Here is an 11,843-nt window from a genome sequence, read left to right as displayed (position 1 = left end):
GGTGGTGGTCATTGTGTAAGTCCAGACCCTTTGGAATGACACCTGTAGGATCAGGTTGGTAAAAACTAAACTGATAGGTACCTGAATTCTCTCTCTGAGAAGTTCAGTGACTGCTGTCACAGAAACTCAGCCCCAGTTTGAATCCAACTTTGTCATGATGTCTTTTTCTAAACTGTCTCAGCACTTAGGTCCAGTCAGCTCTGCATGTTACTGATACCCAGTACATCTGTTTTTGTCTGTGTTACCCTTTTATTTTAATGAGAAAATGATAATTAATAAAGCATTTTTCCATGTTAAGTACTCTAGTTGCCTTACATGTATTAATGAGTCAAGGCTTTATAACAGCCTTATAGCATAGGCAGAAATTTTATTCCCAATTTTACAGATAAGGAAAACAGGCCACAGAAAATTTAAGTACTTGACCCAAAGTCAAAGCTCTCTACACCATCCTTTTCTTTCTTTAAAATAAATAAACCTGTGGTATAAAATTTGAAACCTACAAAATATTCTGTGAAGATTTCTTTCATGACACTGTATCCCAGGCTTCATGTTTCTTTCTCTAAAAATAACTGTTGCTATTGCATCCTTGAGTATTCTCTCAGAAATATTCTATGTAGATATGAGTAATTATAGAATACACACATTTTTTCCTTTTTAATGAAATTCTTAGCTTACTAAATACATTGTTTAACATCCTGGGTTTTTTTCCACTTAATTTTGCAGCCTTTTCCCATCAGTTTATAATACTGCTTTATTCTTTTTCTAAATGGCTGAATATTTTCTAATTTACGGTATAACAAACTTCCTTGACTAATCTTCTGTTAAATTACAGAGTTAAGTTATTGCAAATCATTTGCCACAATAACGTCTTATATGTCAGGTTGCACTATGTGAGTTTCTTTTTTTTTTTTTTTATGAGTTAGTTTTCTTTTTTTTTTTATTTTATTTTTAAAATTTACAATATTGTATTAGTTTTGCCCAACATCGAAATGAATCCGCCACAGGTATACCCGTGCTCCCCATCCTGAACCCTCCTCCCTCCTCCCTCCCCATACCCTCCCTCTGGGCCGTCCCAGTGCACCAGCCCCAAGCATGCACCAGCCCCAAGCATCTAGCATCGTGCATTGAACCTGGACTGGTGATAGTCTCATACATGATATTATACATGTTTCAATGTCATTCTCCCAAATCTCCCCATGCTCTCCCTCTCCCACAGAGTCCACAAGACTGATCTATACATCAGTGTCTCTTTTGCTGTCTCGTACACAGGGTTATTGTTACCATCTTTCTAAATTCCATATATATGCGTTAGTATACTGTATTGGTGTTTTTCTTTCTGGCTTACTTCACTCTGTATAATAGGCTCCAGTTTCATCCACCTCATTAGAACTGATTCAAATGCATTCTTTTTAATGGCTGAGTAATACTCCATTGTGTATATGTACCACAGCTTTCTTATCCATTCATCTGCTGATGGGCATCTAGGTTGCTTCCATGTCCTGGCTATTATAAACAGTGCTGCGATGAACGTTGGGGTACATGTGTCTCTTTCCCTTCTGATTTCCTCAGTGTGTATGCCCAGCAGTGGGATTGCTGGATCATAAAGCAGTTCTATTTCCAGTTTTTTAAGGAATCTCCACACTGTTCTCCATAGTGGCTGTACTAGTTTGCATTCCCACCAACAGTGTAAGAGGGTTCCCTTTTCTCCACACCCTCTCCAGCATTTATTGCTTGTAGACTTTTGGATTGCAGCCATTCTGACTGGCGTGAAATGGTACCTCATAGTGGTTTTGATTTGCATTTCTCTGATAATGAGTGATGTTGAGCATCTTTTCATGTGTTTGTTAGCCATCTGTATGTCTTCTTTGGAGAAAAGTCTATTTAGTTCTTTGGCCCATTTTTAGATTGGGTCATTTATCAATTGAACAAATTTCTAGAAGTATGATCACCAAATCTAAAAATATCTGAGTTTTTAAATTCTATTTCCAAATTGCCTTTATGGAGGGTGGTATTAAATTACATTCCATCATCAATGTGTGAGGGTGTCTGCTTTTCCCAAACCATGGCTGACACAGTACATCATCGGACCTTGTCCATGTGCATTTGGGTCTTTGCCAATTGAAGAGATGAAGACAGTATCTCATTGCAGCTTCAGTCTGAATATTTATTTGAGTGCCTTTACTTTTCCATGAACTGTTTTTCTTATCTTTTGCATTTTTTAATTGTATTGTTGGACTTTTAACTATGGCTTTGTAGGGAAATTTTCCATATAAGGGCTAGCCCTTTGATGTTCTATAAATTTTAATTTTTCCTTCTAAGATTAGCTTTTGATTTTATTTATTTTGAATCAGTAAAGAATTATTTTTAAGAAAGTGATTGAATCAACCATCTCTTTTAATGACTTCAAGGACTTACTGCCTACTTAGAAAAGCCTTAGCTTTCTTGGAATTTAAAAAATCTGGTCTTTTAAAAAATAATTTCTGGTTGCATTTTTATTTTTTTTTAATTTTATTTTATTTTTAAACTTTACATAATTGTATTAGTTTTGCCAAATATCAAAATGAATCCGCCACAGGTATACATGTGTTCCCCATCCTGAACCCTCCTCCCTCCTCCCTCCCCATACCATCCCTCTGGGTCGTCCCAGTGCACTAGCCCCAAGCATCCAGTATCGTGCATCGAACCTGGACTGGCAACTCGTTTCATACATGATATTTTACATGTTTCAATGCCATTCTCCCAAATCTTCCCACCCTCTCCCTCTCCCACAGAGTCCATAAGACTGTTCTATACATCAGTGTCTCTTTTGCTGTCTCGTACACAGGGTTATTGTTACCATCTTTCTAAATTCCATATATATGCGTTAGTATACTGTATTGGTGTTTTTCTTTCTGGCTTACTTTATTTTTACATTTGATCAATCTAAAATTCATTTCTGAATAAAAAGTTCCAGATTTTTTGTTTGTTTGCATTTCCAAGTAGCTATCCTCTTCTGTTGTCTTACTACTATTTAAAAAATAATAATGCTTTCCTGTTTTGAAATAGTGATTATATCATAATGTTTTTATATATTTGAATTATTAGTATATTTTTACTCTGTTCTATTGATTTATATATTCATGTGCCAGTGCAAAACTATTAATTGTCATCACTTTATAATACATTTTGATATCTAGTAGGGTCATTTCTCATGACTCTTCAGTATTTTGGTTACTAGTGATGGTTAAGGAGAAGGCAATGGCACCCCACTCCAGTACTCTTGCCTGGAAACTCCCATGGATGGAGGAGCCTGGTGGGCTGCAGTTCATGGGGTCACTAAGAGTCGGACACGACTGAGTGACTTCACTTTCACTTTTCACTTTCATGCATTGGAGAAGGAAATGGCAACCCATTCCAGTGTTCTTGCCTGGAGAATCCCAGGGAAGGGGAGCCTGGTGGGCTGCCATCTATGGGGTTGCACAGAGTCAGACACGACTGAGACAACTTAGCAGCAGCAGTGACGGTTAAAGGTTTCTGTATGAATTTAAGAACTAGCTTCTTCATTTGAAAAGTACAGTTTTTCTTTTATCAACTTAGAATTGATATCTATATGTCAATGTATGCTATATGATAGTATTTCAAAAATATGACTTTTCATTTGTATAATTCTCCTTTTGGGCCCTGTAATAATATTTTGTGGATTTTTTAAAAGAATCACAACTATTTCTTTGTACATTTTGTCCTAAATATTTCATGCATGTTGCTGTCACTGAAACTATGGACTTTTGGACTTTTTTTCCATTATCTCTTCAAAATGGATGCTTATGTATATAAAGGCTGTTAAGTTCTACATTAATTTATTTTCCTTTTACTTCTTCCTTGACCTCTACTAATAAATATTTTATAGTATTCTCATTGCTATTTTATTCCTGAGGTCTTTTATCTCTATTTAGTGCTTTCCCATTATAAGCCTACTTACTCTAAGTGTTTTAAGTTCTTAGGAAAATGTTTGATCACAATTTTCATATGTTTTAATGCAAGACTTTTTTCCATTATATTTTCTTCATTTGCCATTTGTTTTCTTTCCTTGCCTCTTATTTTTCTATAAATCCCATTCTCTTTTCTATGTTGCTGTCTTGAGGAATGGAATTTCTTTCTGAGCAGCTATTTTTAGATTTTTTTGTGTCAGAGAAAGCCAGGTCCATATTTCAGGCTAGCAGAGATTCTTCTCATGTCATAGAATAATGGTGTAATTTTTCCTTTTTTTAGTCTTTACTTCACACTTGCCCCAAATTTGGCATTGTTGGGCTTCTCACAATGTGGAGATTACTCAGCCTATCCCATGTAATGGATGGTTTTCTGCAAACATGGCCTGTCTATGTGGTCCTTGGGCTTCTCTGGTGGCTCAGACAGTAAAGAATGCCTGCAATGCAGGAGACCTGGGTTCAATCCCTGGGTTGGGAAGATCCCCTGGAGGAGACCATGGCAACCCACTCCAGTATTCTTGCCTGGAGAATCCCCGTGGACACAGGAGCCTGGCAGGCTACAGTCCATGAGGTCACAAAGAGTCAGACACGACTGAGGAACTAAGCACAGGTGACCCTTAATTTCTCCTCAGAAACAAACCAAGTCCAGATATGCTTACAGCTGAATCAAGTTATTTCTCGTATTATAATAAGATTTCTGGATTTGAGTATCACCCTGGAGAAGTATGCTATGCCAGCTTTTTCTATATCTGCTACATTGGGTGTCTACACTTACTCTTTTAAATGCTTATTTGATTTTCATTGTCTGGGGACTCCTTATTCTGATTTTGCTTTTCAAAATTTAGTTGTCTCTTAGTTTTATTGACTATCAAACATGCATATCTATTTCATATTTTTTTTTTTTGTAATCTGGGGGTATTTTCCCTGAGGACAAATAAGTGCTAAATTTACTCCACCTCACCCAATACCTTTTTATGGACTAGAAGTTTAGGACTTTCTGGTTTTTGTTTGTTTAGTATTTATTTATTTGTCAGCTCCAAGTCTTAGTTGCAGCACTCGGGCTCTTTTAGTTTTGGCATGTGGGAACTAGTTCCCTGACCAGGGATTGAACCAAGTCACCTTGCAATTGGGCTCATGAAGTTTTAGCCATTGGACCACTAGAGAAGTCCCTGGATGTAACTTGAAGTGACACAAAGCTCAAAACAATAACGCATGTCCTATGTGCTCAGTCGCTCAGTCGTGTCCGACTCTCTGAGACCCCATGGACTGAAGCCTGCCATGTTCCTCTGTCCATGAGATTCTCCAGGCAAGAATACTGGAGTGGATTGCCATGCCCTCCTCCAGGGGATCTTCCTGACCCAGGGATCAAACTCCTGTCTCCTGCATTGCCAGGCAAGTTCTTTACCACTAGCGCCACCTGGCAGAAGCAAGCCTGTATAGGTTATCAGACCCGTCTTGATTCCTGGCTCAGACACTGGCTTGGCTCAAACTCCTCCTGGAGTTTTCGGGAGGTAACACATGTCCTACTGATAGATAAATGTATTTTACATAAGAAGCAATTTTGCTTTTTTTTCCTTTACACATATTATCAGGTTTAAATATGAAAATAACTGTTAACCAAATAGGAGTGTAATTTTTTGTTTAAGCATAATTCTTTCAATTTTTTTTAACAAATAGTAATACAGGGTCCATGATATTTCAAGGATCAGGAGAGATGCAAGAAAATAAAAAATTATTAGTACATCATTGCTTATCTTAAATCACTTCCAAGCTACTGGTTGTTGCTGTTTAGTTGGTAAATTGTCTCCGACTCTTTGCAACCTTGTAGACTGTAGTCAACCAGGCTCCTCTGTCCATGGGATTCTCCAGGCAAGGATACTGAAGTGGGTTGCCTTTCCCTTCTCCAGGGGATCTTTCCAACCCAGGGATTGAATCTGTGTCTCCTGCATTGTCAGGTGGGTTCTTTACTCCTGAGTCACCAGGGAAGAAGAGACAAAAACTGATGCAAGAGTACAAATGAAGAGGACCTAACTCAGCCTGAACAATAAGGCAAGGTTTCTGAAAGGAAGTGAAAACTGAACTGAATCTTGAAGAAAGAACAACTAACCAGGCAAAGAATTGAGGAAAACACTTTCCGGTCAAAAGGAACCTCTGAGGGACTTCCCTGGTGGTCCAGTGTTTAAGACTTTGTCTTCCAATGCAGGGGGTGTGGGTTCAATGCTTGGTTGGGAAGCTGAGATCCCACATGCCTTGAGGCCAAGAAACCAAAACTGAAAACAGAAACAATATTGTAACAAATTCAATAAAGACTTTTAAAATGATTCACGTAAAAAAAAGAAACTTAAAAAATTAAAAAGAAGTCTATGAGCAAAGGCACAGAAGCAAGATGTATCGTGATGTGGTAAATAAGTAGCTCCCTGCTTGCAAATGTGCATGCTATGTCGCTTCAGTCGTGTCTATTTGTGACCCTATGGACTGTAGCCTGCTAGGCTCCTCTGTCCATGGGATTCTCCAGGCAAGAATACTAGAGTGGGTTGCCATTCCCTCCTCCAGGGACTTGCGACTATACCCACTTGAAAATCCTGGGTATACTTCATAGTGTATAGGAGCACCTCTGAAACACTTTCTTCTGGTTTAAATTGAAAATAATCTCCTCATAAGGATTTCTTCAGCTACTTTGTCCCCTTTCATACTGGCCAAAATGATAATAATAAGAAATAGTTACTATGTGACTTCAATCTGATTTAGCTTATTTCAATAAGTCTTTACTGAGAAGCCATTATTTATCTGATAGTGTGCATACTTTTGTGGAGGATATAAAGAAAGCAAGACTTTGTACCATCAAACAGTAAAAAATTCCATATTTCGAGTAAGTATAAAGAAATTGAGCCTCTTTTACTGTCACAGCTAAATATCTCAGTTCATCTGCTTCTAATGTTTGTCATCACTTTTATTGTTGAAGAAATATTTTATGTAAGTACTATTATATATTTATATGTCTCATGGCAAGGTACTTTTTGATATGAATATTAATATGCACTTCTTAATGCTTTTTAATCCATGACCTAATTTGCTTTGGCATTTTACTTAACAAAATTGAAAAATTTTAAAAACACTACATGTGCATTATTTTAATGTTCTGCTTGTCTATCAATGGAAAAGTAAGCAATTTAAAAATTTTAACCCAATCAGATAATGATCTTTCTGCATCTTCCATTTATTCTTGACATTTTTTGATAATTAAAGAAAATCAAAGTTAACTACATCATCTTTAAAAAGTTTCTGTTGTTTGGAAAAGGAAAGCAGTACAAAGTTATAGATTCATTTCATGTTTTATTCCTTATAACCTCAGTGTATTTATTTTAATATGTAATTTTGCTATTTTGAGCAAGATATAAAATACAAAGGAAACCAGAGAAAACATGTGTCAGAGTTAAGATCTGTTTGGTTTGGAATCAAATTTTATTTTAGGAAGTCCTTTGAGAGACTAACCCTGAAGACAATCATCCCTCTGTCTGACATGGGGTTCAGAACCAACTTGCCCCTCTAAATGTTTGCTAACATCTATATATTGTAGTGACATGGAGCAATTATCAGTGTGTGTGTGTGTGTGTGTGTGTGTGTGAGTCATTCAGCTGTGTTCAACTCTTTGTGACCCCATGGACTATATCCCGCCAGGATCCTCTGCCCATGGGATTCTCCAGGCAAGAATACTAGAATAGGTTGCCATGCCCTTCTTCAGGGAAATCTTTTCAACCCAGGGATCGAACCCAAATCCCCTTCATTCACAAGCAGATTCTTTACTGTCTGAGCCACAAGGAAGCCGAAATATCATTGAAGTAGAAGCTAAACAGAGTAGCTGTGATGGAGCTATACTGATCCTAGGTCTCAAATGCAAGGTAGTCCACAAAAACTATTCTGATTAATTGGATAATACAAAGGAAGTCTGAAGCAGACAGTGAAGAACATTTTGACCCAAATATAGATGCTAGCTGTCTATGGAAAGTGAAAGTGTTAGTTGCTCAGTTGCATCCGACTCTTTGTGACCCCGTGGAATGCAGCCACAGGTTCCTCTGTCCGTGGGATTGTCCAGTCAAGAATACTGGAGTGGGTAGCCATTCCCTTCTCCATGGGATCTTCCTGACCCAGGGATCAAACCTGGATTTCCTGCATTGCAGACAGATTCTTTACCATCTGAGCACCAGAGATAGATCATCCAAAAATGTCTGGTGTCCCCAAAAGAAGATGAACTGATAGTGTTTTCAGTTAGCTGTAAATTTCTGAGGATTAAAACTGAACTGATACTACAGCATTCCTGAACATGCTAGATGGGGAATATGAATGTTTAGCAGATTGAATGCCATGCTTTTGAGGAATTAACTACTTATTCATTCTGTCTTTAAGCATTATTGCAACAAGAATTACATTTGAATTTTTAAAATGATTATGAACTGGCTAAAGGCTGAGAATAAACCTGCATTTCTCTACCATCGCCATGGGAAAAGGAAACCCTTAATTACAATGCTTGTCTTTGAATAATATTTCAGTTGTAACAGCACATTTTTTCCAGTTTTGCATGATAAGTGCATTAATATTTATTCATATCCTGTGACCTTTACATAATTCTCCTGGGCACTATTTTCCAAACTATGATGTTTGCTCTTTTTTTTTTTTTCTTTGCTCTTTAATACTTATCACTTATGCACTCTTGCTACTCCATATTTTATGAGATGTTAGGATTATTAGGGAATGAGTTGGAATGAGACGCCGAATCTGACTCCTTTTATCACATTTATCCTATAATGGTAGGTACACAATTTTATACGCTTGTCAAAAACCAAATTGACATCAGCAAAAATAGCAGAGTGGGGGAAAAGTGCAGTCCTTCACAAGCAGAGAATAAGCAGCAAAAACTATCAGAATCAAACTTTTGGGGAGTTTGGAAATTAACCAAAAGTTTGCAGCAACCAGGAAAACATTTAATTAGAAAGAAAATAAAAAGATGCTGAATCTTGATAAGACAATTTTGTGGCATTTTAACTCACCTTGGCCACATCCCTCATCCCAATATTTGTAATTGGCCTGAACAACAGCCCAGAGTAAACAAGGATGCTCATACCCCATAATAGCAGAATGTGGCACAGTGAGCCTTATTCTGTGATCCTTTGTTTTAAGCTGTCTGGGAGCTCTCAACAGTACTGGCTCAAAGGACTGTGCCATCTCACCTAACTCTGAGCTCCCCCAGTGTTGAGATGAAGCATTTGTTGAAAACATTTAAAGGAAAAGGTATTAGTTTCTACTGCTTAGGGCTATGGAAAAAAGAAAGAAAGAAACAGGGATGAACAATAGAATAACTGGATGCCTAGGAAGTAAGGCTGGAGAATGAAAAGCTTAGAGGGAAGGGTATGTGAAAAGTTCTGATATATTTCTTAGAATCTAGAAGTCATGGCGTATGCCCAGAGAAGATCTAAAAAAGCCTTAATGCTCACATCTGGCTGACCTTCAGACTCGGTGAAAGCAGAAAGCAAAAACTGTAACACAGCTGTAAATTGCCTGGCCCCGTGTTGAATGTGTGCCTCACATACACAAAGCCCATCTGCGGAGAATAAGAGAATTATTTTTCCTTTTTTATGCCAAGTTTTAAAACCCCTGTCCCATCACTAACTAACCACTAAGCCAATAAAATATAGAATTCAGTGGATACATTTAACAGAGAATATAGACTTTACAAAATTCAATCAGAATGATTATTAAATAAATATACAATGGCCACTGTAACAGTCAAATAAAAAGCCCTTAGCAAGGGGGAGAATCTGACTTCCAAAGTTGCCACATTATATTATAATATTAACATATACAATTTTCAGCAGCAGAAAAGCATATGAGGCAGGTAAAGAAATAACAAAATGTGGTCTATTCATAGAAAATAAAGAAATTAACAGAAGCTATCCTTGAAGAAGCCCATAGATTGGACTTAGTAGACAAAGATGTTAATTCAACTGTCTTAAATACATTCACAGCAACAAATTAATCCATGAATCAAGAACTGAGAGAAACCAGGAGAACATGATCTCACTAAATAGTGAATATAAATACAGTGATAGAAACTATAAAAAGAAAACACGGGCTCATTTTGCTATTTTAAAAATAAGAAAAGATAAGAAAATTAATAATTTGTATAGCATTTAATTTTTGTGGCATAAATTAACTTTTGTCCTATTTTCAATTTATTATTTTTTAGCTTTCTGTCACATAACAATCTAGGCTGTTTCAGACTCCTAATCTGATATATTGTTCCAGGAATTAATCATCTGATTTTTAGTCTAGAATTTTTGATCTGAAAAAAAACCTAGAGTTTATCCATTGCAACTCCTTGTTATGGACCTGAAAGAAAAAACAAGAGACCAGTTATACCAAAGTGCTTTATAGCTGAAATCAGAGGCCTGGCCTCACTGTCGTTTCTTTTTTTTTTTTTTTACTTAAATGAAAAATGTGAATTCTTAGAAAAATAAAAAGTCAATTTGTTAATTCATTTACTTGTAGACTGCCCATAAGGGATTAATCTACAACAAAACCTGTGATAACCTGTGTATACACTATATAAGACAGAGAAAATTTAACAGGAAACTGTATCATGGAGGTTGAATCTGAGAGTAAAAATTGTCTTAGAAAACTCTCCAACTTTGATCGAATCTGGTCACTCAAAAAGTAAGAAATGATTCAATCATTAAATTCAGTAAAAATTATTAATTGATAATTTAACAAAATAACCAAGTTTTGTTTTTGCAATACCAGCTACCAAGATGGCACTAGTAGCAAAGAACCCACCTGCCAATGCAGGAGACATAAGAGACATGGGTTTGATACCTGAGTCGGGAAGATCCCCTGGAGGAGGGCGTGTGACTGACTCCAGTATTTTTGCCTGGAGAATCCCATGGACAGAGGAATCTGGTGGGCTACAGTCCATGGGATCGCCAAGAGTCAGACATGACTGAAGCTACTTAGCATGCTCACTCACATGCCCAGAGAAAAGAATCTAAGTAAAAGAGTGCTAACTTTCCCTATTTTAGTCGTATTTTCTTTTTCCATTTTGTTTCTCTTTTGTACTGCATGCTCTGTATATTTGACTCATTAATTTCTAATTATAATTTAAATACATAACATGTAAACACTAGATATCAAAGACATATGCTTAGAGTTGCATTTTCAAGATCAAATCATATTATTCTGCATAATTAACAAGATCAAGAGCCTTGAGAAAGTATACACAGTATTAAGAAATTTACTTAAAACCTCAAATATAAATGGAAATGTTATTCTATGTGAAAGTAAAATGTACTATACTGTGGCATTTTCTTTGTATTTGGAGGGATGTAATACCCTCTGGAAAATAAAAGGAAGGCATGTTCCTTAGCAATGTGTTTGCTCTTAATGCAACTTGAATACAATAAGAACAGGATGAAAATTCCAGAACTCAGAGAACGCACTGCCAGTTGGATCCTTCCTTACACTGAACTATCCTTGTTCCAGGTTGTTCACCAAAGCTTTCTTCAATGACCTTACGCTTCACATCCATATGCCCCTATCATTCTTTCTCCTCCCTTATGGGGTGAAAACATATTTTTTGACCTACCACCAAGAAAAGCATACTGCATTTCACAAGTGAAAGTTTAGTTGCTCACTCGTGTTCGACTCTCTGTGACCCAGTGGACTGCATTTCAGAAGAGGAACTATAAACCCTTTTCCATAAAAGTGGTATTGATGAGCACATTGTAAAATCTCTCCCTTCCTGAAGGTATTTGTATTTCATCATGCAGCAGGAGCCCAGCAAAGGGTTGGATCTCCATCGGTGATATTTTGAACATTTCATGTAGAGTG

The sequence above is a fragment of the Bos javanicus genome, chromosome 14 (assembly GCF_032452875.1).
Source record: "Bos javanicus breed banteng chromosome 14, ARS-OSU_banteng_1.0, whole genome shotgun sequence".
NCBI lineage: Eukaryota > Metazoa > Chordata > Mammalia > Artiodactyla > Bovidae > Bos > Bos javanicus.
This window is presented reverse-complemented; position numbering follows the sequence as displayed.